The sequence below is a fragment of the Globicephala melas genome, chromosome 11, assembly GCF_963455315.2.
Source record: "Globicephala melas chromosome 11, mGloMel1.2, whole genome shotgun sequence".
Lineage (NCBI taxonomy): Eukaryota > Metazoa > Chordata > Mammalia > Artiodactyla > Delphinidae > Globicephala > Globicephala melas.
The window spans coordinates 84329581-84356987 of record NC_083324.2 but is presented as its reverse complement, the minus strand read 5'-3'; the positions used below and the strand labels follow the sequence as shown (position 1 = coordinate 84356987).

The 27407-nt window shown below is 35.8% G+C and overlaps 1 long non-coding RNA gene across 2 annotated transcripts in view; it reads right to left on the bottom strand.

The window, feature by feature from the left end:
* The window catches only part of LOC132598076 (uncharacterized), a 208405-nt gene that overhangs the window by 46057 nt on the left and 134941 nt on the right, over positions 1-27407 (bottom strand). The gene's annotated exons all lie outside the window — the stretch shown is intronic.

Below are 27407 nucleotides of genomic sequence, written 5' to 3'. Positions count from 1 at the left end.
ACCATTAAAGGCTGAATGGTTATACAACTCCAGGGCCATCTTCCAGATTGTAATCTAGGTGAATTTCTGCCTGGATTTGTGCAATGAGAAAAGCCCTCCACCAACATCTGTTTTGAAGAATTCATAGCTATTAGTTTATTTCATTATCTTTCTAGCAAAAACTGAGCATTTCAGGACCATTAAAGTCATAACTTTAAATACATTACCAAACCATGATTTAAGGTCTGCTACAAGCCCATATATTAGAGGAGAAAAACCAATGGGGGAATATTTGGCTCAAGCTCCCCAGTTGAGATCATGGTCAGAGGTGTGACACTTGCCAGAAACCTCGGAAAAACATCACACATCTACACATCACTCCACCCTTCACCACAAGAAAAAATAAGGCAATACAAGGCTAATATCTTTCCACCTTTCCCAAAAGTCAGGGCATTAAAGCTACTCTTTGCAGTCTAGATTGTTAAGTTTCATGTCTGAATGCACAAAGAAATGGCATAGGTCATAGGTGAGATACAGCATCCTGCAACCCATTTTAAAAAGTGATTTTTCATGTGACATTCTCCTTGTACCAGACTTGACCATTTTTAAACACAAAAATATCCCAGAGTATAACTGCCAAAATACTTAAAAGCATATCCTTGAGGAAACTGAGTGGATTATTATTTCCCTCTAGATCAAAACTTAAAATAGAATTAAAAATAGTCTTCTACTCCAAGATAATGCGGAACTTAATTTCTTGCTTTAATTTACTGTGAAGTTTTAACAACATTTGAATAGACTGGAAATAATAATAATTATTATTATCTTTTAGGGGGACATGGAGAGAATCAGATTAAACATTACAACCATTGTTTTAAAATGTAATCTCATCATTGAATCATTCCGTCCTGGTATTTTCTAATCATTATATTATTTTTAATAATATAAGAAGCACCCATGAACACACCACTTAACACAAAAACTAGGATCTTACCAATAAAATGCAGTTAACCTTAAGGTCTTCTCACAATGCATACATCTAACTGTCTCTGCTGGGGTAAGCATCCTCCCAAATATATTTTTACCTTTTCTTACTTTCATTTTTTTCACAGCTTTATTGAGATGTAATTGACATAAAATAAACTGCACATTTCCCCCCCCCCAAGGTTTATTTAGATGCAATTGACCTATAACATTGTATAACTTTAATGTATACAAAATAATGATTTAATATGTATATGTTGTAAAATGATTACCATAGTAGGTTTACTTAATATCCATCGCCTCAAATAATCACAATTTTTTTCTTGTGATGAGAACTTTAAGACCTACTACTCTCTTAGCACCTTTCAAATGCACAATACAGTGTTACCTATAGTCACCAAGCTGTGCATTACATCCCCAGAATTTATTTATCTTATAACTAGATATTGGTATCTTTTGACCACCATCACCCATTACTCCCCAAACCCAACTTCTTGCAGCCACCAATCTGTTCTCTGTTTCTGTAAGTTTGGGTTTTTTAGATTTCACGTGTGAGATCATATAGTATTTATCTTTTATTGTCTAATTTATTTTACCTAGCATAATATTCTCAAGATTCATTCATGCTGTCACAAATGGCAGGATTTCCTTCTTTTGATGGCTGAGTAATATTTCATTATATGTGTATACCGTATTTGCTTTATCTATTCATCCATTGACGGACACTTGGCTATTGTATATAATGCTGCAGTAAACATGGGGGAGCAGATATCTCTTTAAGACAGTGACTTTATTTCTTTGGATGTATAGCCAGAAGTGGAATTATTGGATCATATGGTAGTTCTACTATTAATTTTTTGAAGACACTCTATACTTTTTTCCATAGTGACTGCACCAACTGACATCCCTACCAACAGTGTACAAGAGTTCTCCTTTCTCTACATCCTCACCAGCACCTGTTATCTCTTATCTTTTTGATAATAGTCATTCTAACAAGTGCGAGGTGGAATCACTTTGCGGTTTTGCATTTCCCTGATGATCAGTGATGTTGAAAAACTCTTTCATGTGTCTCTTGGCCATTTGAATATCTTTTTTGGAAAAATGTCTATTCAGGTCCTTTGCCTATTTGTAACCAGATTATTTGTTTTTTGTTTTGGGTTTTTGGGGGGTTTTTTTTGTTTGTTTTTTGCTATTGAGTTGTATGAATTCTTTATACACTTTGGATGTTAACCTCGTTTCAGATATGTGCTTTGTTTCCAGACTTATTCCTAAGTATTTAATAGTTTTTGCTATTTTAAATGGTGTTTCTTAAAAATTCAAGTTCTGATTTTTTTATTAGTGTTCCTGATCTTAGGGAGAAGGCATTTAAAATTTCTCCATTAAGTATGATGTTAGCTATGGGTTTTTCTTAGATATCCTTTTTCAGGTTGAAGAAATTCCTTATACTCCTAGTTTTCTGAGAGTTTGTTTTTTTAATCAGAAATGGATGTTAAATTTTGTGAAATGGTTTTCCTTCCTCTATTGAGATAGTCAGATGGGTTTTCTTTTTGAGTCTATTAATATGAGAATTATATTGATTAATTTTCAAATGTTAAATCAACCCTGCATTCCTGGGGTAAATTCCACTTGATATTGGTATATTATTCTCTTTCTCTCTCTCCCTCTTTCTCTATGATTCCATTTGCAAAAATCTTGCTAATAATTTTGCTAAAAATAAAAACTGTAGTTTTCTTGTAATATCTCTGGTTTTGCTAATGTTATTTTTTTCTTTAAATATTTGATAAAACAATGTTGGGTCCATATGGGCCTGGAATTTTCTGTGGGAAGGTTTAGCTACATCTCCAATTTCTTTGATAGATACAGGGCTGTTCAGGTTACCTCTTTCTTCTTGAATGTGCTTTGATGGTTTACATTTTTAAAAAATTTGTCCATTTTTCTAAATTGTCAAGTTTATTTGCATTAAATTGTTCATACTATTCCCTTATTATTCTTTTATTATCTGTAGAATCTTAGTAGTGGCACTTTTCTCATTCCTAATATTGGTAATTTTTAATTTTTTCCCTTATCAATCTGGCTAGAAGTTTATCCATTTTCTCCATTTTCTCAAGAGGTTTTTGTTTGTTTGTTTTTATTGATTTTTGTTCTGATCTGTATTTTTCATCACTCCTGCTAACTTTAGGTTCAGTTTGCTTCTATTCTACTTGCTTAAGGTGGAAACTGAAATAATTGTTTTGACACCTCTTTTTTCCTAGTATAGGCGTTTTGTACCATAAAATTTTCCCTTAAGCATTGCCTTAGTGGCATATCATATTTTGATGTATTGTATCTTTATTTTCATTGAATTCAAAATACTTTCTACTTTCCCTTTTCATTTCTTCTTTGACATATGAGTTATTTAGAACTGTATTGTTTAGTTTCTAATTATGTAGGAAGCACTTCACTCTCCTTCTCTTATTGATTTCTAATATGATCCCACTGTGGTTAACGAAAATACTTTGTATAATTCGAATCATGCGAGATATTTTAAGACATGTTTTATGGTCCAAGATAAGTTCTTTTTGATAAATATTCAGTGTTCACTTGAAAATAATGTGTATTTTTCTATCATCAAGTAGAATATTCTAAAGTTAATAATTAAGTAAATTGGGTTGAGAGTATCATTCAAGTTTCTACATCCTTACTGGTTTTCTATCAACTTGCTCAATCACCTATTGAAAGAAGTGTATTGTGATGTTATTGTATTTATGGATTTTTCTATTTCTCCTTGCACTTCTATTGGCTTTTGCTTTATATAGTTGAAGGTCTGTTATTAGTTACATAAGCATTGATAACTTTTATGTCTTCTTGATGAACTGACTTCTTGATCATTATGAAATGAATTTATTTCTGATAATATTCTTCTTTCTTAAGTCTACTTTGTCTGATGTTAATGTAACACCTTCAGCTTTCTTTGATTAGAGTTAGGATGTCATACATTTTTCCATTTTAGAACATTAATTCAGGGCTTCCCTGGTGGCGCAGTGGTTGAGAGACCGCCTGCTGATGCAGGGGACACGGGTTCGTACCCCAGTCTGGGAATATCCCACATGCCGTGGAGCAGCTAGGCCCGTGAGCCATGGCCTCTGAGCCTGCGCGTCCGGAGCCTGTGCGTCTGGAGCCTGTGCTCCGCAATGGGAGAGGCCACAACAGTGAGAGGCCTGCGTCCCGCAAAAAAAAAAACAAACAAAACATTAACTCATTTCTGTCTTTATATTTAAACTGGGTTTCTTATAGGTACCATGTGTTGAGTCTCACTATATTATCTAAGCTAACAATATCTTCCTTTTAATTGGGATAATTATACCATTTACTTTTTATTTAATTTGAATACAGCTGTTTTAAATTAAAATTTTTGAGATAGTTGTAGGTTCACATGCACTTATAAGAAATAACAGAGAGAGATATTCTATACCCTTTACCTAATTTCCTTCAACAGTAACACTTTGTAAAATTATAACACACAATTACAGCCAAGATACAGATATTTAACATACTTAAGATACAGAACATTTCCATCAGCACAAGGAAGCCTCATTTTGCCCTTTTACAGCCACAACCATTTCTCATCTGCCTCTTCTTTAACCACTGGAACCCACTAATCTTTTCTCTTTCTGTAATTTTTTTCATTTCAATGTTATATGTACATAGAATGAAATCAGAACACTTCCTAACACCATACACAAAAATAAACTCAGAATGGATTAAAGACCTAAATGTAAGGCTAGACACTATAAAACTCATAGAGGAAAACATAGGAAGAACACTCTTTGACATAAATCACAGCAAGATCCTTTTTGACCCACTTCCTAGAGAAATGGAAATAAAAACAAAAATAACCAAATGGGACCTAATGAAACTTAAGAGCTTTTGCACAGCAAAGGAAACCATAAACAAGACGAAAAGACAGCCCTCAGGATGGGAGAAAATATTTGCAAATGAAGCAGCTGACAAAGGATTAATCCCCAAAATACACAAGCAGCTCATGCAGTTCAATATCAAAAAAGAAACAACCCAATCCAAAAATGGGCAGAAGATCTAAATAGACATTTCTCCGAAGAAGATATACAGATTTCCAACAAACACATGTAAGGAGGCTCAACATCACTAATCATTAGAGAAATGCAAATCAAAACTACCATGAGGTATTACCTCACACTGGTCAGAATAAATCTACAAACAATAAATGCTGGAGAGGGTATGGGGAAAATGGAACCCTGTTGCACTGTTGGTGGGAATGTAAATTGATACAGCCACTATGGAGAACAGTATGGAGTTTCCTTAAAAACTACAAATAGAACTACCATATGACCCAGCAATCCCACTACTGGGCATATACCCCGAGAAAACCATAATTCCAAAAGAGACATGTACCACAATGCTCATTGCAGCACTATTTACAATAGCCAGGACATGGAAGCCACCTAAGTGTCCATCGACAGATGAATAGGTAAAGATGTGGCACATATATAAAATGGAATATTACTCCACCATAAAAAGAAATGAAATTGAGTTATCTGTAGTGAGGTGGATGGACGTAGAGTCTGTCATACAGAGTGATGTCAGAAATAGAAAAACAAATACCATATGCTAACACATATATATGGAATCTAAAAAAAAAAAAAGTTCTGATGAACCTAGGGACAGGTCAGGAATAAAGACACAGATGTAGAGAATGGACTTGAGGAGACGGGGAGGGGGAAGGGTAAGCAGGGACAAAGTGAGAGAGTAGCACTGACATATATACACTACCAAATGTAAAATAGATAGCTAGTGGGAAGCAGCAGCTTCGCACAGGGAGATCAGCTCGGTGCTTTGTGACCACCTAGAGGGGTGGGATAGGGAAGGTGGGAGGGAGATGCAAGAGGGAGGGGATATGGGGATATATGTATACATATTTTTCACTTTGTTATACAGCAGAAACTGGCACAACATTGTAAAGCAATTACACTCCAACAAAATGTTTTTTAAAAAAAGATAATATGTACATAAACTGTCCATTACTTTTTGAGATTGACTCTTCTAATGCAAAATAATTATTTGGATATTCATCCAGGATGTTGTGTGTGTCAATCAATAGTCCATTCATTTTTACTAGTGAATGGTATTCTATATCATAGATGTACCACAGTGGCATATATAAGTGGATGAAATTCATTGTTTTTCATCTTCTTTGTCCATTCATTTGTCAGTGGACACTTAGGTTGCTTCCACATCTTGGTTATCGTAAATGATGCCGCTTTGAACATCAGGGTGCATGTACCTTTCTGAATTAGTTTTTTTTGGTTTTCTTTGGATATGTTCCCATGAGTGGAATTGCTGGATCATATGATAGTTCTATTTTTAGTCTTTTGGGGAACCTGCATACTGTTTTCCACAGTGGCTGCACCAATTTACTGTAGTGCCAACAGTGTACGAAGGTTCCCTTTTCCCCACACCCTCACCAACATTAGTTATTTGTAGACTTTCTGATGACAGCCATTCTGACAGGTGTGATGCGATATCTCATTGTGATTATGATTTGCATTTCTCTGATGATTAGCGATACTGAACATCTTTTCGTGTGCCTTTTGGCTATCTGTATGTCTTCTTTGGAAAAATGTCTATTCAGTTCTTCAGAAAAGCTTTCAGCTTTCACAGTTGAGTATTACGTTAACTGAGGGTTGTATTGTCACACTTTTAATTTTTACCAGTTGGCCTGGCATAAAATGGCACTGCATTTTGGTCTTGATTTGCATTTCATTGACTTTCAGAAGGACCAAACTATTAAACATATTGTCCTCTTCTTAAATATTATTTATCTCTCTATATATCTTCATATATTTTATTTTATTTGTAGAAGCATTTCTTTCTTTTTTTTTTTTTTTTTGCGTTACTTGGGCCTCTCACTGCTGTGGCCTCTCCCGTTGCGGAGCGCAGGCTCAGCGGCCATGGCCCACGTGCCCAGCCACTCCGCGGCATGTGGGATCCTCCCTGACCGGGGCACGAACCCGTGTCCCCTGCATCGGCAGGCGGACTCTCAACCACTGCGCCACCAGGGAAGCCCCTGTAGAAGCATTTCAAAACAATTGTTAGATTCCTAGATGTTTGTTATCCTTGGATGCTATTGTAAATAGATATAATTTCTTTAACTACATTTTCCATTTATTTCTTCCTATTATGTATATTTTATATTTTTCTATGTATAATACAACATAGGTAATACAGATTTGATATATAAAATATAAAAATTAGGTATAAATATATATAATTTATATAAAATATAATTTATATGAAATATTAAAGAAATATTGATATTTCTTTAAATTTTATATATGTTTTATATCGAACTTCCTTATAGATAAAGCTTTTAATTTACTTTTATACATTTCTGTCACCTGATTCTTGGTTTTCCAATAATTACAGCTATTTGGGCATAACTTTTCTGAAAGATTCTCTTTTTCAGACCTATTTCTGAGCCTGTTAGTGCTCAGTTATTTGCTAGAAAATGATAAAGAATAACTACTTTGGTGATATTGCTATTAATGGCTATTAATCCTTCAATATATTTTGGTGTTTTATGGTACTAAATATAGCACATTGGTATATATGTATTTGGATATAAGGAAAGAGTAATTATATATGTATTTGGCAAACCTCCCATATCTGATAATTCATTTCTTCTCTGAACATATTTTGGTGTTGAATAGTATTAGTTTGGCCTAGGAGGCTGAATATAATATAGACTCCTAAAACCAGAAAAAAACAATGAAGTTGTTAAATAGTGGTTATTTTACCAATAACTACTGAATTAAAGAAATAGATCTGGGACATGAAAGGGATACATTCCATCATGAATTCATTTATTAATTCATATTCTCACTCTATTCCGTAAAGATTTATTTAGTTCCACTTTTTTGCCTAGAAATGTGCCCATGAGTGAAATGTATGAAAGATGCTCTAGACTTGGTAAACCACTGCTGTTTTCTCACCGGGCCTACTGCGTTTATTTCTGGGCATCAGAGCAGATTCAGAAGAGATAGCTTGTGTTTTTATAATTAGTCAAAGATATATTTACCTTGTAAATTCCAAATTCATTCATTTGAAAAGCTATCAGTGTGACAGCAATATAGATTTTTAGAACCAAAGATAACTTAGAAATCACCTTGTTCAATTCCTTTATTTTTTTGTCTTTATGACCTGCTAAGTTTCAGAGGGGTTAAGAAAAATAGGCAGCCTGGGTATAATCTCAGACTCTTAAGAAAATACAGAAAATAAATGATAGACAACTGACTTGGAAATTAAGTCTTAAAGTCTCAGTGTCCTCACCAAAAAATAGGAATATCATTCTACCAGGACTGATACTAAATGGAATGCACTAGCACTGTGCCCAGCACAGAGTAAACAAACATTACTTGCTAAAAATGAGCTAAATATTACCAGCAGCACTGCTAGTTGAACCCACTTTTTTGATTCAGCCTCCAGGGAAAAAACTGACTTCAAATTTTTTTGTGTCCATGAAGTAATAATCATAATCTTCTACACTGGGTGATGTGTGTCAGATTTTGTTATTGTTCCCCATTACGTTCTTTCCCTTCTTGTGAGAGAAGTATAGCTCCCTGAGACATGGATGTCAGACTGGCTTTGGCCAGTGAAATGTGAATGAACCTGACATATATCACTTTCTACCAAAAGTCTTACGAGCAATTGTGTGCTGCTTCTTTTTTCTTTTCTTTTTTCCGTGAAGCCAACATAACTTGGTAGAGGCCGAGCCTTATGTATTCAGAATGAAGAATTTTGGGAGCAGGATCTCAGCTAACCCATGGTGAATATATATTGTGGTCAAGAAATAAACTATTGTTGTTGTACGGTATTGAATTTTCAGGGTCTTTATTACCACAGAAATAACATTTTTTACTATAGAATAACCTAGTAAAAGCTGACTAATACAGGGAATTACATATATTTTTTGTGCATTGTCTTGCTATTTGTTTCCATGGCAGCGGTATCTACAAACCCTGCCAAATATATGGTTGAATGTTGTGAATTTTATTTGGCAATTTTATTTTTAAAGTGCTAATCTTCTTTCTGGATTCAAGGGGAAAATATGAATGAGTTTTTTTCCCCCCAATTTTCACCCCAGATGTTTGGCAACATACAGACAGAATAGAATGTTAATGGTTTTGAAATGAAATTAAGCTAGAATGTTAGTCTCATCAGAGAAAACTGTATTTTAAAATAGGAGGAATAGGAATTGTCTTCCTGAGGGCAGCACCTCCTTCATTTATTAAGCTTCTTATTTGTCATCTAGTCTGAGGACAGGTTCATTCAGCTCAGCTGAAGCAAGTTAACTAGATGGATTTTTTTAAATACTAGTCACATAATAGCAGTCAATAAAAAAATATATTTTGAGGCTTTTGCAACACGAAGTATTATTAAATTCAAAAAAAGCAGGATGAATATATTATTGATACAAGTACCTTAAAAATAAGAACGCTGTAAGATTGCTTAGTAGAAAAACGTAATCACCAGAAATCAGAAGTTCCTTACAATTGACCAGTGAAAGTAAGCCTTTATAAAAAAAAAAAATTATTAGGTTATCTGCTTTAATATTTTTTTGATAATGCATCTAAGGAGAGACGCAATGGGGACTTCAAATATCATGGTAGAATTGTGTTTCATAAACTCTGTGTTGGGTATATTGCTATTAAATATCTTTCATACATATTAATACATATTTTTTATTCAATATTTAACAAAATTTTAAAGAAAAATCCAGTAAGTTAAAAAATGGAGAATATCTGTTTGATTTTTGACATATAAATTGTGTAATGATATAGCAGGAGCCATATGGAGAAGTGATGAGGGTAAAAGCCTGATTGGAGATGGTTGAGAAAAGAGCAAAAAGTGATAAAATGAAGACACAGATGGTGCATAACAACTTTTTCCAGAAAGGAGATATGGTAGTAAATGGAAAAGGAAGTAGTTTAGAAAAAGGTGGCTGTTTGACTTTATTTTAGTTTGTAGTAAAAAAGGGATTGACACCTGTTTCAAAGCCAGTGGGGAAGATCAGTTGAAAGGAAGAGGATACCAAAGGGAGGAAGGGATATACCACAGCAAAATGTACTTGAGAGGAAGGGAAGAGAGGAATCCATATTGTCCACAGAGGAAGTCACCTTGGATTGGAAAAATACACGGGCCCCTTTATTGTAACAGGAAGGAAGAAAAAAGGATGTGTATTCTTTCCAGAAAGCTAGGAGAGAGATGCCTCTTTTCTGAATTAGGGAACTAGCAAAGAGAGTGGAATTGGTGAGTGCAATCAAGAAAAATTTAGAAAATACTAATAGGACTTTTTTACCATTTAAATGTTTTCCTGGTTGGCGGGGAGAGCATACATGGATAAAAGAAGAAAACAGGATTAGCTGGACTTCTGGCTTGAAAAGGTTTGGGTGGAGTTTAATGCTATTTGTTATTATCGAGCTCTAGGAAGATGTGTAGATTAGAAACTAATCTCAACTTTTTGTGAGGTTCAGACCTGCACAAAAACTCCCAGAAACACAGATCCGGACAACCACATTGTGAACGCTACCTCACCAGTGTGATGGAATCGTCAGAAGAACCAGGAGTCAGAAGACATGAACTCTCTTCTGGTTGCACCTTTACATTACATGGATCTGTGTACACCTTTGGGGGTTTCATTGTCTTTATGAGACCATATCAATTTTTGATCCTTTATAATATTTTTATGAGCCTATGTTTGTGAACATCTTCAGAAATCCAAACTTCTGACTTTTAGAGGTATATGGCATTTTTTGGATTGAACCTGGTTATAGCAAGATAGTGGTCAAAAAAAAAATCAGTTGTTTTTGGAGCACAGCTCTTAGATTTAAATAGTTTCAGTATTCATTTTATCTTTCAATAAGAATATGTTGAACCCCTACCATATGCAAAGGGCAGTTTTAAATACTTAACACAAGTGAAGCTCCTCCAACCTGCGGAGGGGGGAAAAGAAATCTGAGCCTTCAAGAGGCTTACGTTCTAATAAGAAGAAAAAGCTAATGAACAGTAAACATAATAAGTAAATGATAAATAAATGAGGATAACATGTTTGAAAGTGGTAATTATTATGCAAAGATTAAAAGAGCAATAAATGAGAAACCTGGCATGAAGATAAACAGTAATTAAAATATGATTATCAGCATGGACCACATTAAGAAGGTAACAGTTGAGCAAAGATTGAGGGATTTAACCATTTAGATATTTGAGGGAAAAGGGAAAACCTAGTGCAAAATGCCAGAAAGTACATGACCTAGAACAAGAACACCAGAGTGACTGGATCAGAGGGATCAGGGAAGAGTAGTAGGTGATGAGGTTGGAGGGATAAAGAAGTGATAGTTCACTGGCTGCTTCTTCTGAGTGACATGGGGGGTCACCAGGGTAACTTAAGCAGAGGAGAGACACGAGCTGACTTAGGCTTTATAAAGATCACTTCATCTGTTGCGTTGAAAGCGTTACTCTATCTGTGGGTGAGGGAGGAGGGCAAAGAGTCCAAGAAGAAAGCCATGCTAGTTAAGGTAAGAGATGACAGTGGCTGAACCAAGGGGGCAGCACATTATGATCCTGTTTTAAAAGTGAAACAGAATTTGCTGACACACATCGAATATGTGTTTGAGGGAAAAAGCAAAGTCAAGAGTAACTTCAAGGTATTTGGCCTGAACAACTAGAAAGATGGAACTGCTATCAGCTGAGATGGGAAGTCTGTGGGTGGAGTAGGTAACCAAGAGTGTATGTACATCAGGAAGTCAGCTCTAAATGATAAGTTTGAGATGTCAAGTAGACCCTCTAGAGAGTTGCCAGCATGGAGCATGTTGTCAATCTTCCACCTGATATCACAGCTCATCTCATTAGTATGTGAATAAATGACTCAGTGTAGTGTATTTGTGCAGAACATATTACATATTTAATGATCAGTTAATATTCAAATTCTTGATATTCTACCAAAGTTGTTTTTGTTTGTATGCATTATGGTAGAATAGAAATACCTTAGGATATCCAAAAAGCTAACTTAGATGTAATGGAAATAGATCAGAATGTCCAAAACTGATTTAGTCAGTTCTTTCAAAATGTATAAAGTGCTTGATTCTTGTTAGAAGAAACTCTCCATGTTATTTTTTTTAATGTAATGTGGACTTTAATATTGCTCTGAAATATCTATCATTATTTGATATCCCAAATTTATTTGCTTTCTATATTGCAAATTTCTAAAATAATTCTGTCATTTTGTGGTCAAAAAGAACATTTCAGTGTGTCATAATATAATCATAAACCAGCTTAAAGACTCAGCCATGTTTCTCTTATCCTCTAAGTAGATTTAGATTATTGCAACAAAGAGGTAATTTCACTCATTCAAGTCAGCAATGATTGCCAGACAGTTTATGGGATGGAAATGCTTACAGATCATACAGGGACTTTGATTGCAGAGTGATATGAAGTATATTTGCAATATTTTCTCTTAGTTATTTTTATCTGCTAGGCTTATAGACCTGTAAATAAAAGTGGCAGATTTCCCCAAAGAATTAAGTTGCAGCTTATGAGTTTATTTTATGGAGCCTCTATTCTACCTGTACAAGTACTTCAAGTGGTAACACAGGCAAATATAAAGCAACATCCTACTTTACTTTATTAGTGTATTTTACCACAATTCTGCAGATACACAAGCTTCAGAGATCATAAACAACGAAGGTCTTGAAGACTTTACCTTCCAATAAAGCGCTTTTTGGAAAGTGGTACTGCCTTCCAACCTATAAATACACTGCTACCCTTGAGGGAGCAAAGATTTATCTCTTCTCAATTTACAAGTAAATCCATTGTTAACCCACCTCACCTCTTCACCAATAAAGGGCTGATTTATGATCGACGGTCAATGAGTCCATCTGAGGCGATTTCTACTAAGGCTAAGAAAAGAAAGTATAAGAAAACCTAGTAAATTGTGCACCGTTTAATGTAGATTAAATGAAGTGAGCTATATTATATTGCTCAGCATCAATCCTAAGGAAGCACTTGACTGTTGTACATTATACCTCCAGGATGAGAATAGTGATGCAAGCCAGTAATCATTCCTCCAGGAGAACATTGTTCATGGTGCTTGGGGACTGTGGCTGTACCACAGCTGTCTGATGAAGTCCTATTCATAAACTGTCACTTGCCCACTGTTTCTTGCATTTCCTTCCAAATAATTTTGGAGTCCGTTTCATTGTCTACCTGAATATATTATTCCATGCTAAAGAACAACAATAGCAGAATAAAAAGAAATAGCACATTATATACTTATAAAGAAGAAATGTTAAAATTAATAAATTGAAATAGGGACGTTTCTCGTGGCTCACAGAAAAGTTCTTGATATTGGAAAGAGTAGCGTCTGGAGTTAGGGGCTACATCTCAAATCCTCCACCAACTCTTCCTTAAATCACACATTCCCTGGGGTGTACAGCATACTTGTATCCTCTTAAAATATATTTTCTGGGGTGTCAACCTCCTAAAAGATCCTTCATTTTTCCTCTTTCTTAGAGAGTGAGCAGCTAAAGAACCGCGAGGAGGCTTTTTATGTGAACCTAACCATGGTCAAAGGACCTTACAATCTGAGACCTGGGACAGATCTTAGCACTTTCCAATGTTGTCTGAGAAAAGAACACTGAGCAATACTGCATCCTGTATCCTCTTCTTAGAGGTTTGTAAACTACATTAGCGTTTAAATACTTTGAGAAGTTCTGCAATAGAGAATTCTATTCAACGTTGCATGGCCCACCCTCCCTCAAATATACTATATTATAGATTATTTTTGTTGTCGGGTGGATATAAAATTCATTCACACGTTAGTAATGTTAATCTAATCCCACTTCTTTCAAAATGAGGAAACTGAGACCCAAGAAGGTAAATGATATGACCGCGATCTCTCTGACTCTGTCATAAGCCTAAACGGGACGTGAGATCTGTTGATTACCAACTTAGTGCATCCTGGGGCTCTAAAAACTTTGTGAAAAGACTGAGCTGTATGTTAGATCAGGGAAGACTATAGAAAAACAGAAAAAAATCTCTGCTCAATATTTTGAGAAAAAAAAATTGATAAACCTCTTGCACGCCAATATTTTCTTTCTTTCTACTGTTATATAAAATGGTTTGAAATGTATTACCTCATTTACTTACCTTCACCTGACAATAAGTTGTTATTCTTAGCGCATTATCCAGAAACATGAATTCTTCATTTTTAAACTTAGAAAATTTAAATTGTATTTTTCTATATTAGTCTGTTTCAGCTGCCATAACAAAATACCAGGGACTGGGTGGTTTAAACAAGAGAAATGTATTTTCTCAAAGTTCTGGAGGATACAAGTTCAAGATCAAGATGTTGGCAGGGTTGGTTTCTGGTGAAGCCTCTCTTCCTGGCTTTTAGACGGCTGCCTTCTTGCTGTGTCCTCACATGGCCTTTCATCTGTGTGTCATAGTCCTGCTGTCTCTTCCTTTTCTTATAAGGATATCAATCCTATTGGATTAGAGCTCCATCCTTATGATCTCATTTAACCTGAATTATGTCATTAAAGGTCTTATCTCCAAGTGCAGTCACACTGGGGGTTAGGGCTTCAACATATGAATTTTGAAGGGGACACAATTCAGGCCAAATCATTTCCATTCCTATATGGTATTTTCTGCTACCATTTGTTGTTTCAGAGAACATTCCTTTTTCATCCCTATTCTTTCAGTTTGCCCCAGGTTAGCTCTTTCTTTCTTGTCTCTAAACTTTCCAAACATATTTTATAACTGAAAAACTGAAGTTTTGGGGATAGACCCAACAACAGTCTTGAAGATTTTCATTACCTCCAACTTTCGTAGACTTTATTTTCTTGCACAGACCAGTCCTTCTCCAGGTTCTCAATTTGGGAATCCTGCTTCAAGGCATCCCCTGCTGTCCTTGCACTTGTCTAACAAGCCCATGGTCCTTCCACAATAATTAGACCATCAACTGTGGTTTTATAGAGTGAGCTGTTGGGAATATCCCATCTAGGAGATGAAACTTTTTGTTTGTACCAGCACACTAGTAGTATCAATTTGTTGAATCTTTTCTGTGAAACAGTCTTATATACGTGAAAGAAATAAGTATGGTTGCATTGATGTTAACGACCATTTCGAACATTCTGCAGTTATGCAGAGCTAAAAGCACAGTATTGGCTCTATTTCAAATTCACTGCAGCAAAAAGAAGGAAAATATGTAACAAACAGACCAACCGAAAATAAGTAAGTTGCATTTGATCACTTTCATAACAACCTTTACATTGTGCATTACTACTGCGGGATTAAAATAACATCTCCATATTATTCTCAGTTGTGCATTTTTGTTGCCCCTCATAATCATTTGCAAAGCAATAAACAGACATTAAGTAGTTATATGACTTAGCTAGGATCACACAACTATTAACCTCTTGAACCAAACTTAAACATAACTGATTTCAATTGATTTAAACTGAAATTCTGCAGTTAATTCAATCAACACTGACTGTATGCCAGGCTCTGGTTACAAAAAAGTGAGCAAAAAGAGTCAGAGCTTGGATTTAACCCTGCCTTCCAGAAGCTGGTGGAAAGACAGACACATTTAAGCTGAACAGGCGGGGTATCAATCAGGCTTTGATTGGCCACAGAAATTAAGAAAGGGTGCAGAAATAAGGTTATATGGAGGACCAGAGTAGCTAAGTCAGAGAAAAGCATTCCATTCACAGAAGAGGACCAGAGAATGATGTAAGAGGTAAAAGAATGAATGAATGAATAAGATGTTTAGTTTGACACAAAACAGAGGACACGTCTATGACTGATTATTGGAAATAATTTCTTATCCTTTTTAGTAATTGTCATTACAATGAGAGTTAATCATAACACACACCCGATTTCCAAAAAAAATTATAGTTTGAAACATATTTTTATTTTTTATTAACGCTTACTCTTTTGTCTCAGTCTAAGAATCTAAAGAATATTGCACTAAATCCAGACAATGAACTTCAATAGCCAGATTTTGATGTTTGATTTACGGCTACAGAATATGTGTGGGTGTGTTCACGCCATCAGCCTTAAAGACTGAAGGACACACCCGAAACTCTCCCTTAGTAGCTAATTATGGAAAGTTAGATCTAAAAATTATACCCATCTTGAATATATTTATATTCACTATACCTTGGGGTATAACATTTCTCAAATCATCACTGATTTACTATTGTACTACTTTTCTTTATTTCCTGTCATAACTGTTTTCTTTAACTATCAAGAGTTACCTTCATTCCTATGCAGTTATAACATTTAGAATCTAAACAGTTATTTATTGTCTCTATATCATGTATATTTTTTAGACATATCAGTAACATCAGTTTTCATTTTTACCAGAAAAGTCTTAGCTTATTTGATGGTCTCACAACTTACCCAGGAACATAGCTATTATTTTCTTTCAGATACAGTTCTATGTTCAACAATATTTTTATGATTATTTTGTAGGAGAAACATCAGCATATTTCTTTATAATTACTTTATACTTACTTTATTATTACTTTAAGTTACCTTTCAAACCATCCATTCAATATAATATTAAATATCTATTGTATGCCATCTATTGTTCCTATAATTCAGCAACATGTTGATTTTTTCCTCTCTTTTAAAGGAGATTTATTTTGTCTTGCCATAGGAGAATCCAGAAAGATTAAAGGCCCATGTATGCTAGCAAGTAGTTACCAGAAAAGCTTTTTATGATACATGATTTTAACATGCCAGAAGAAAACTGCATTGACAATGATGTAGTCTAAATAATAAGAGATACGTTTGAAATTGAAAATTAAATATACTTTTGCACATCCTGATATGTTACTGTGCTTGCCTCATTTGCATGCAAATAAGGGTTCAATAACTATTTTAATTGCTATATCCTCCCAAAAGCAAGGAAAGAAGATTCAAAATATATGTATTATTTTGTATGGAAAAGAACGTTAATATTCACCAAATAATTACCTAATTTACATAGCGATTAGGCTCATCTGCAGTAAAGTATTTTATAAATATACAGAGGGAACATTAGATGTTGTGAAATTTGACAAGTGAAATAACAAGCAAATCTAATAAGCAAAATTGTATGCAGGTGAAAGACTTCTAGTACATTCTTTTTACTATAACTTTATTACTAATGTCAGAATAATAAGTCAAATCCTTAAACATTCTATGCATCGTATTTGGTAGGTGAGAGGGGAAAAGCAAATATAATATAGTTAAAAAAATATTGAACATGATCAAACACATCTGAAAGAGATAAATTCCTCAGGGAAGAATTTCCACCTACATAATTTCAAGTGGAGTAATCTATTTTCTAATTAGCAAGGAAAAAAATCTTCTGTATATGACCTTGAATTCTAAAATATTAGCTCAGAGGGAATATTTACAATCCAGAGGCTCAGATGCATAATGAAAATATGGACATGACTTTTACTCTTGTTAAGATTCTTTTTAAATCATTCTTAGGCATAATCTGCCTATGTTGACTGACATTTATAGTATGGAAATTAGCTGGAATACAAATGCAGTGGCTTTTGAAATTAGAAAACACAATACTGAGAAGGCAGGTTAAATATTTGTGGTGTTTAAAGCCATTTTTCTTGGTAGAACCAATACCTTTTTTCATTTTGATCAAGCATATATTCTAAATGAGTTTTACATGTTGAAATTATTTTAGTTCTCTAACGCGACTTCTTTTGTCATTTCATATGTAGCTGTTATTCATTTCAGAGAAATGTGTTTTTCAGCTTTCAACATTTTAAGTATGATAAAGGAGGGAAGACTGTAGGATTTAAACATGGAGAGTTTGTTAGATAGAAATGTGTGCGAAATGAACAAACATGAACTTGAATTAGTGAATGAGCAAACTGACCTGATTTTAAGCAATCTATTCACTTGTTTGTTTGTGGGTTTAAAGTGATCAAGAAACAATGATTATAAGATGAACTGTGAGGCTGCGCAGATGGATATGAAGAATTAAGAGACTTGATGAAAAATTCTAGTTTATGATCCTTTTCTCCAGAATCTGGGACAAGATAGAGATTCCTGGGCTTCTGGGAGAATCCTGAACTGCTGTCTGCACTGAATTGGAAACTAAAATTATAAGGGCAAGAATGCCACCTTGCAATGTATCTGAATTTTGGTGTCAGCCAGACCTGAGGTGGAAACCTGACTCCTTCATTCGTACATTACCTGATCCTAGGAAATTACTGTTCAGAAGTTCAGGTTGTAGGATGAGAATGACAATCATTTCTTTCAGGGTTATTGTGAGGATTAAATAAGATTGTTAATGAGCATCAAGTCTGTAGAACATGGCCAATTTCATAAATAATGGCAAATATAAGTGTTATAAAAGGTCCAGGAGCCAAGAATCCTGGGATATTTCTCCCTTCAGCAGCTGACTTCCCTTATCCTTTTTTTTTTTTGAAGGCGTCTCTATTGTTTTCAGCAACCAGGCCAATGCCATTCTTCACCATTTTCCTTTGAAAGTGGTATGTTTTTCTGAATTGTTTAATTTTTAAAGTATTTATTTATTATTGAGGTATAATTGACATAGCATTATAGTTTCAGGGGTACAACATAATTAGATATTTGTAGATACTATAAATGATCACCACCACAATAAGTCTATTTTTTTTAAAACATCTTTATTGGGGTATAATTGCTTTACAATGGTGTGTTTAGTTTCTGCTTTATAACAAAGTGAATCAGTTATACATATACATATATTCCCATATCTCTTCCCTCTTGTGTCTCCCTCCCTCCCACCCTCCCTATCCCACCGCTCCAGGCGGTCACAAAGCACCGAGCTGATATCCCTGTGCTATGCGGCTGCTTCCTGCTAGCTATCTAACTTACGTTTGGTAGTGTATATATGTTCATGCCTCTCTCGCTTTGTCACAGCTCACCCTTCCCCCTCCCCATATCCTCTAGTCCGTTCTCCAGTAGGTCTGTGTCTTTATTCCTGTCTTACCCCTAGGTTCTTCATGACATTTTTTTTCCCCTAAATTCCATATATATGTGTTAGCATACAGTATGTGTCTTACTCTTTCTGACTTACTTCACTCTGTATGACAGACTCTAGGTCTACCCACCTCATTACAGATAGGTCAATTTCGTTTCTTTTTATGTCTGAGTAATATTCCATTGTATATATGTGCCACATCTTCTTTATCCATTCATCCGATGATGGGCACTTAGGTTGTTTCCATCTCCAGGCTACTGTAAACAGAGCTGCAGTGAACATTTTGGTACATGACTCTTTTTGAATTTTGGTTTTCTCAGGGTATATGCCCAGTAGTGGGATTGCTGGGTCATATGGTAGTTCTGTTTGTAGTTTTTTAAGGAACCTCCATACTGTTCTCCATACTGGCTGAACCAATTCACATTCCCACCAGCAGTGCAGGACTGTTCCCTTTTCTCCACACCCTCTCCAGCATTTATTGTTTGTAGATTTTTTGATGATGGCCATTCTGACTGGTGTGAGATGATATCTCATTGTAGTTTTGATTTGCATTTCCCTAATGATTAATGATGTTGAGCATTCTTTCATGTGTTTGTTGGCAGTCTGTATATCTTCTTTGGAGAAATGTCTATTTAGATCTTCTGCCCAGTTTTGGATTGGGTTGTTTGCTTTTTTGTTATTGAGCTGCATGAGCTGCTTGGAAATTTTGGAGATTAATCCTTTGTCAGTTGCTTCATTTGCAAATATTTACTCCCATTCTGAGGGTTGTCCTTTGGTCTTGTTTATGGTTTCCTTTGCTGTGCAAAAGCAGCAAAAGCTTTGAAGTTTCATTGTTTATTTTTGTTTTTATTTCCATTTCTCTAGGAGGTGGGTCAAAAAGGATCTTGCTATGATTTATGTCATAGAGTGTTCTGCCTACGTTTTCCTCTAAGAGTTTGATAGTTTCTGGCCTTACATTTAGGTCTTTAATCCATTTTGAGCTTATTTTTGTGTATGGTGTTAGGGAGTGATCTAATCTCATACTTTTACATGTAGCTGTCCAGTTTTCCCAGCACCACTTATTGAAGAGGCTGTCCTTTCTCCAGTGTACATTCCTGCCTCCTTTATCAAAGATAAGGTGACCATATGTGTGTGGGTTTATCTCTGGGCTTTCTATCCTGTTCCACTGATCTTTCTGTTTTTGTGCCAGTACCATACTGTCTTGATTACTCTAGATTTGTAGTATAGTCTGAAGTCAGGGAGCCAGATTCCTCCAGCTCCATTTTTCGTTCTCAAGATTGCTTTGGCTATTCGGGGTCTTTTGTGTTTCCATACAAATTGTGAAATTTTTTGTTCTAGTTCTGTGAAAAATGCCAGTGGTAGTTGGATAATGATTGCATTGAATCTGTAGATTGCTTTGGGTAGTATAGTCATTTTCCCAATGTTGATTCTTCCAGTCCAAGAACATGGTATATCCTCCATCTATTTGTATCATCTTTAATTTCTTTCATCAGTGTCTTATAATTTTCTGCATGCAGGTCTTTTGTCTCCTTAGGTAGGTTTATTCCTAGATATTTTATTCTTTTTGTTGCAATGGTAAATGGGAGTGTTTTCTTGATTTCACTTTCAGATTTTTCATCATTAGTGTATACGAATGCCAGAGATTTCTGTGCATTAATTTTGTATCCTGCAACTTTACCAAATTCATTGATTAGCTCTAGTAGTTTTCTGGTAGCATCTTTAGCATTCTCTATGTATAGTATCATGTCATCTGCAAACAGTGACAGCTTTACTTCTTCTTTTCCAATTTGGATTCCTTTTATTTCCTTTTCTTCTCTGATTGCTGTGGCTAAAACTTCCAAAACTATATTGAATAAGAGTGGTGAGAGTGGGCAACCTTGTGTTGTTCCTGATCTTAGTGGAAATGGATTCAGTTTTTCACTACTGAGGACAATGTTGGCTGTGGGTTTGTCATATATGGCCTTTATTATGTTGAGGAAAGTTCCTTCTGTGCGTACTTTCTGCAGGGTTTTTATCATAAATGGGTGTTGAATTTTGTCGAAAGCTTTCTCTGCATCTATTGAGATGATCATATGGTTTTTCTCCTTCAGTTTGTTAATATGGTTTATCACATTGATTGATTTGCGTATATTGAAGAATCCTTGCATTCCTGGAATAAACCCCACTTGATCATGGTGTGTGATCCATTTAATGTGCTGTTGGATTCTGTTTGCTAGTATTTTGTTGAGGATTTTTGCATCTATGGTCATCAGTAGTTTTATTTCTTTGTGACATCCTTGTCTGGTTTTGGTATCAATGGGATGGTGGCCTCGTAGAATGAGTTTGGGAGTGTTCCTCCCTCTGCTATATTTTGGAAGAGCTTGAGAAGGATAGGTGTTAACTCTTCTCTAAATGTTTGATAGAATTCGCCTGTGAAGCCATCTGGTCCTGGGCTTTTGTTTGTTGGAAGATTTTTAATCACAGTTTCAATTTCAGTGCTTGTGATTGGTTTGTTTATATTTCCTATTTCTTCCTGATTCAGTCTTGGCAGGTTGTGCATTTCTAAGAATTTGTCCATTTCTTCCAGGTTGTCCATTTTATTGACATAGAGTTGCTTGTAGTAATCTCTCATGATCTTTTGTACTTCTGCAGTGTCAGTTGTTACTTCTCCTTTTTCATTTCTAATTCTGTTGATTTGAGTCTTCTCCCTTTTTTTCTTAATGAGTCTGGCTAATGGTTTATCAATTTATCTTCTCAAAGAACCAGCTTTTAGTTTTATTGATCTTTGCTATTGTTTTCTTTGCTTCTGTTTCATTTATTTCTGCTCTGATCTTTATGATTTATTTCCTTCTGCTAACTTTGAGTTTTGTTTGTTCTTCTTTCTCTAGTTCCTTTAGGTGTAAAGTTAGATCATTTATTTGAGATTTTTCTTGTTTCTTGAGTTAGGATTGTATTGCTGTAAACTTCCCTCTTAGAACTGCTTTTGCTGCATCCCATAGGTTTTGGGTCTTCGTGTCTCCATTGTCATTTGTTTCTAGGTATTTTTTGATTTCCTCTTTGATTTCTTCAGTGACCACTTTGTTATTAAGTAGTGTATTGTTTAGCCTCCATGTGTTTGTAGTTTTTACAGATCTTTTCCTGTAATTCATATCTAGTCTCATGGCGTTATGGTCGGAAAAGATACTTGATACAATTTAAATTTTCTTAAATTTACCAAGGTTTGATTTGTGACCCAAGATATGATCTATCCTGGAGAATGTTCCATGAGCACTTGAGAAAAATGTGTATTCTGTTGTTTTTGGATGGAGTGGCCTATAAATATCAATTAAGTCCATCTTGTTTAATGTATCATTTAAAGCTTGTGTTTCCTTATTTATTTTCATTTTGGATGATCTGTCCATTGGTGCAAGTGGGGTGTTAAAGTCCCCTACTATGTATGTGTTACTGTCGAGTTCCCCTTTTATGGCTGTTAGTATTTGCCTTATGTATTGAGGTGCTCCTATGTTGGGTGCATACATATTTACAATTGTTCTATCTTCTTCTTGAATGAATCCCTTGATCATTATGTAGTGTCCTTCTTTGTCTCTTCTAATAGTCTTTATTTTAAAGTCTATTTTGTCTGATATGAGAATTGTTACTCCAGCTTTCTTTTGGTTTCCATTTGCATGGAATATCTTTTTCCATCCCCTTACTTTCTGTCTGTATGTGTCTCTAGGTCTGAAGTGGGTCTCTTGTAGACAGCATATATAAGGGTCTTGTTTTTGCATCCATTCAGCCATCTGCGTCTTTTGGTGGGAGCATTTAGTCCATTTACATTTAAGGTAATTATCGATATGTATGTTCCTATTCCCATTTTCTTAATTGTTTTGGGTTCGTTATTGTAGGTCTTTTCCTTCTCTTGTGTTTCTTGCCTAGAGAAGTTCCTTTAGCAGTTGTTGTAGAGCTGGTTTGGTGGTGCTGAACTCTCTCAGCTTTTGCTTGTCTGTAAAGGTTTTAATTTCTCCATCAAATCTGAATGAGATCCTTGCTGGGTAGAGTAATCTTGGTTGCAGGTTTTTCTCCTTCATCACTTTAAATATGTCCTGCCAGTCCCTTCTGGTTTGCAGAGCTTCTGCTGAAAGATCAGCTGTTAACCTTATGGGGATTCCCTTGTGTGTTATTTGTTGTTCTTCCCTTGCTGCTTTTAATATGCTTTCTTTGTATTTAATTTTTGATAGTTTAATATGTGTCTTGGCGTGTTTCTCCTTGGATTTATCCTATATGGGACTCTCTGTGCTTCCTGGACTTGATTAACTATTTCCTTTCCCATATTAGGGAAGTTTTCAACTATAACCTCTTCAAATATTTTCTCAGTCCCTTTCTTTTTCTCTTCTTCTTCTGGAACCCCTAGAATTCGAATGTTGGTGCGTTTAATGTTGTCCCAGAGGTCTCTGAGACTGTCCTCAGTTCTTTTCATTCTTTTTTCTTTATTCTGCTCTGTAGTAGTTATTTCCACTACTTTATCCTCCAGGTCACTTATCCATTCTTCTGCCTCAGTTATTCTGCTATTGATCCCATCTAGAGTACTTTTAATTTCATTTATTGTGTTGTTCATCATTGTTTGTTTCATCTTTAGTACTTCTAGGTCCTTATTAAATGTTTCTTGCATTTTGTGTATTCTATTTCCAAGATTTTGGATCATCTTTACTATCATTATTCTGAATTCTTTTTTAGGTAGACTACCTATTTCCTCTTCGTTTATTAGGTCTGGTGGGTTTTTATCTTGCTGCTTCATCTGCTGTGTGTTTTTCTGTCTTCTCATTTTGCTTATCTTACTGTGTTTGGGGTTTCCTTTTTGCAGGCTGCAGGTTCGTAGTTCCCATTGTTTTTGATGTCTGTCCCCAGTGGCTAAGGTTGGTTCAGTGGGTTGTGTAGGCTTCCTGGTGGAGGGGCCTGTGTTCTGGTGGATGAGGCTGGATCTTGTCTTTCTGGTGGGCAGGTCCATATCTGGTGGTGTGTTTTGGGTTGTCTGTGGACTTGTTATGATTTTAGGCAGCCTCTCTGCTAATGGGTGGGGTTGTGTTCCTGTCTTGCTAGTTGTTTGGCATAGGATGTCCAGCACTGTAGCTTGCTGGTCGTTGAGTGAAGCTGGGTGCTGGTGTTGAGATGGAGATCTCTGGGAGATTTTCGCCGTTTGATATTATGTGGAGCTGGGAGGTCTCTTGTGGACCAGTGTCCTCTCCCACCTCAGAGGCACAGCACTGAGTCCTGGCTGGAGCACCAAGAGCCTTTCATCCACACGGCTCTTTTGGGAGTCTGAGGTGTTCTGCAAGCATTCAGTAGTTCTGTAGGAGTTGTTCCACGTGTAGATGTATTTCTGGTGTATCTGTGGGGAGGACAGTGATCGCGTCTTACTCTTCTGCCATCTTCCCCTCCGCTATCTCCCGTTTTCCTTTTGAGATATGACAATTCTGTGTCTGTGAGGGTTTCTCTGGTATATTTAAGCGATCTGACATGTAACATCCACAAGGGCAGAGATCAATCATGCAGGTATTAAAATCAATGCAATAATGAGAAATAAAACTCTATGATTATAATTTACTACTTTACAAAATGTATATTTATCTAAAAGTTCATTCATATGTTTTCATTGACATGAGATCATGCCAACCCTTGGTATGAAGTTTCACTGTACCTGACACATACTAGTAACTGAAATTTATTAGGAATGCAAATTTTCTGAAAGTAGAGAATTTAACAAAAGTCTGTGAACTTCGGAGTATTCTAGGACACTGAAGAAATTCCTATCAAGGGAAAAGGACAAGAAAGATGACAGTCAGTAGAGTAATCCTGTACAGATTCATCCAGAGAGAGAAAAATACCTCCAAATAATTTTATAAGGTCTTTATAACCTTGATATCAAAACTAAAAAAGTACTTTGTCGGTCACACAAAATACTGGCAAGGTGAATTCAGCAGTATGTGTGTTGTGAACAAGTTGAGTTTTTCCAAAGAATTCTAGGGAGGCTAAGCATTAGAAAAATCTATATACTCTTCATATTAAAAGATTAAAGGAGATACTTAAAGAGCCTCTGATATTATCTAATACTTATTTTTAATTTGAATTACTTGCACATTAACACCACAGTGTTCACTGCAGCTCTATTTACAATAGCCAGCACGTCAACCAACCTAAATGTCCATTGACAGATGAATGGATAAAGAAGATGTGGCACATATATACAATGGAATATTACTCAGCCATAAAAAGAAACGAAATTGAGTTATTTGTAGTGAGGTGGATGGCCCTAGAGTGTGTCATACAGAGTGAAGTAAGTCAGAAAGAGAAAGACAAATACTGTATGCTAACACATATATATGGAATCTAAAAAAAAAAAAAAAATGGTACTGATGAACCTAGTTGCAGGGCAGGAATAAAGAGGTAGACATAGAAAATGGACTTGAGGACATTGGGTGGAAGGGGGAAGCTGGAGTGAAATGAGAGTAGCATCAACCTGTATACACTTCTGAATGTAAAATAGTTGGCTGGTGGGAAGCAGCAGCTTAGGAGATGGGCTCAGTGTTTTGCGATCACCTAAAGGGATGCAATAAGGAGGATGGGAGGGAGGCTCAAGAGGGAGGGGATATGGAGACATGTGTATGCATATGGCTGATTCGCTTTGCTGTGCAACAGAAGCTCACAGTATTGTGAAGCAATTATACTCCAATAAAGATGTATTTAAAAAAAAAGGAATTTTCTTAACCAAATAACTAGTACCTATTAAAACCTCAATACAGAAGGAACCATTCAAAATATTGCGTTAGGACAATTGTTTATTCTAGATATCTACATTTTGAAAGGCCTGTTTATTCTTTATATTTGTCACGAAACGCAGAGCAATTGTCATAAATTGTCTGTGCTCAGAATCATAATCTCTATAAAGGGGATGTTGCCTGACCCCTGTCAAACTTAATGAGATGAATTCAATTAAAGGAGAAAGAAACGAATCTATGCCTATGCTCATAGTCTATGTAAAAAACAAAAAGGATTGTTTTTTCATACACTTATGTTGATATCGGTTCTGTGATCTTGCACCTCAATTACTCTTGCTGTCAAAGCAGATAATATTGCTTTAGCCCCTGGTACTCTGAATGCAGTGGGAAAACAGGCAGCCTCAGCATCACATGGGAGCTGATTTAAATATGCAGAATCTCAATCAGACTCCACCCAGACTTACTGAATCAGAGTCTGCATTCTAACAAGGTCCCCGGGCATTTATCTGCACAATGTAACCCATGAGAAATACTGCTCTAGGCTACTGACTTCCTGCCTTCAGAAACACTATGAGGATCATAATCCCCAAGAATAATTTTACTTTTGGCACAGAGTATATGATATTTGCAAATATTTTGTGATTTTTTTGTTTGTTTTATCTGAAGGTATCGGAATTTGTTGGCAACTTTCCCCATCATGGTGATAATAATAGTTAACAATTGTTAAACTATGTAACTGTCCAAGGAACTGTCCTAAGTATTTGAAGTGCATTTATTGCTTTCATTTTTCCACCTCCCCTGTGAGTTGCATTACCCCATCGCACAGAAGAGGAAACACAGACTTTACATACCTTGCTCAAGATGAAAGTTGTTAAGATCCAGAGTTGGTTTTGGAACTAGGCAGTCCAGTTCCTTGGCCTGCAACTGTTAAAGTCTCTTAGGCTATCTCTCTGATACCACAAATATACTCAACTTTTTTTTTTTTTGCACATTACGTGGGCCTCTCACTATTGTGGCCTCTCCCGTTGCAGAGCACGGGCTCTGGACACGCAGGCTCAGCGGCCATGGCTCAAGGGCCCAGCCGCTCCACGGCATGTGGGATCTTCCTGGACTGGGGCACGAACGCGTGTCCCCTGCATCAGCAGGCGGACTCTCAACTATGTGCCACCAGGGAAGCCCTACTCTTAATTTTTGATCTGTTCCTAACGTATATCAGTATATTTAATTTAAGAGGTAGCACAAGATAATTTTTTTAACCGTATGCTAATCACTCTTTTTTTAAGCATCCGCATTCATTTGCTCATTTAGTTTTCACAGCAACTATGTGAATTTCATTGTTTTGTTTTACAAAAAAAAAAACCCAAAACCCTGAGTTCCAGAGGCATATGACTTGCTCAGCATCAGACAAGTTAGATATTAAAAAATAAAAATTCATAAAGTCATGAATCGCTGTGGAGGTAAATTCAGAGTGATGCTTCTGTTCCAGGATTTTCTACTTGAGCAACTCCATGAAACAACATTTCCTAATACTGAGGTGGGGGGGAGAACAACTTCTCAAAAGTAATTTTAAAACCCTTGCCTGTCCAACACCCTGTGTCTATCTCCTTAGCTGCAGAGCCTGCCCTTAGGCGAAAGCTACTTTGAATGCCAACATGTTG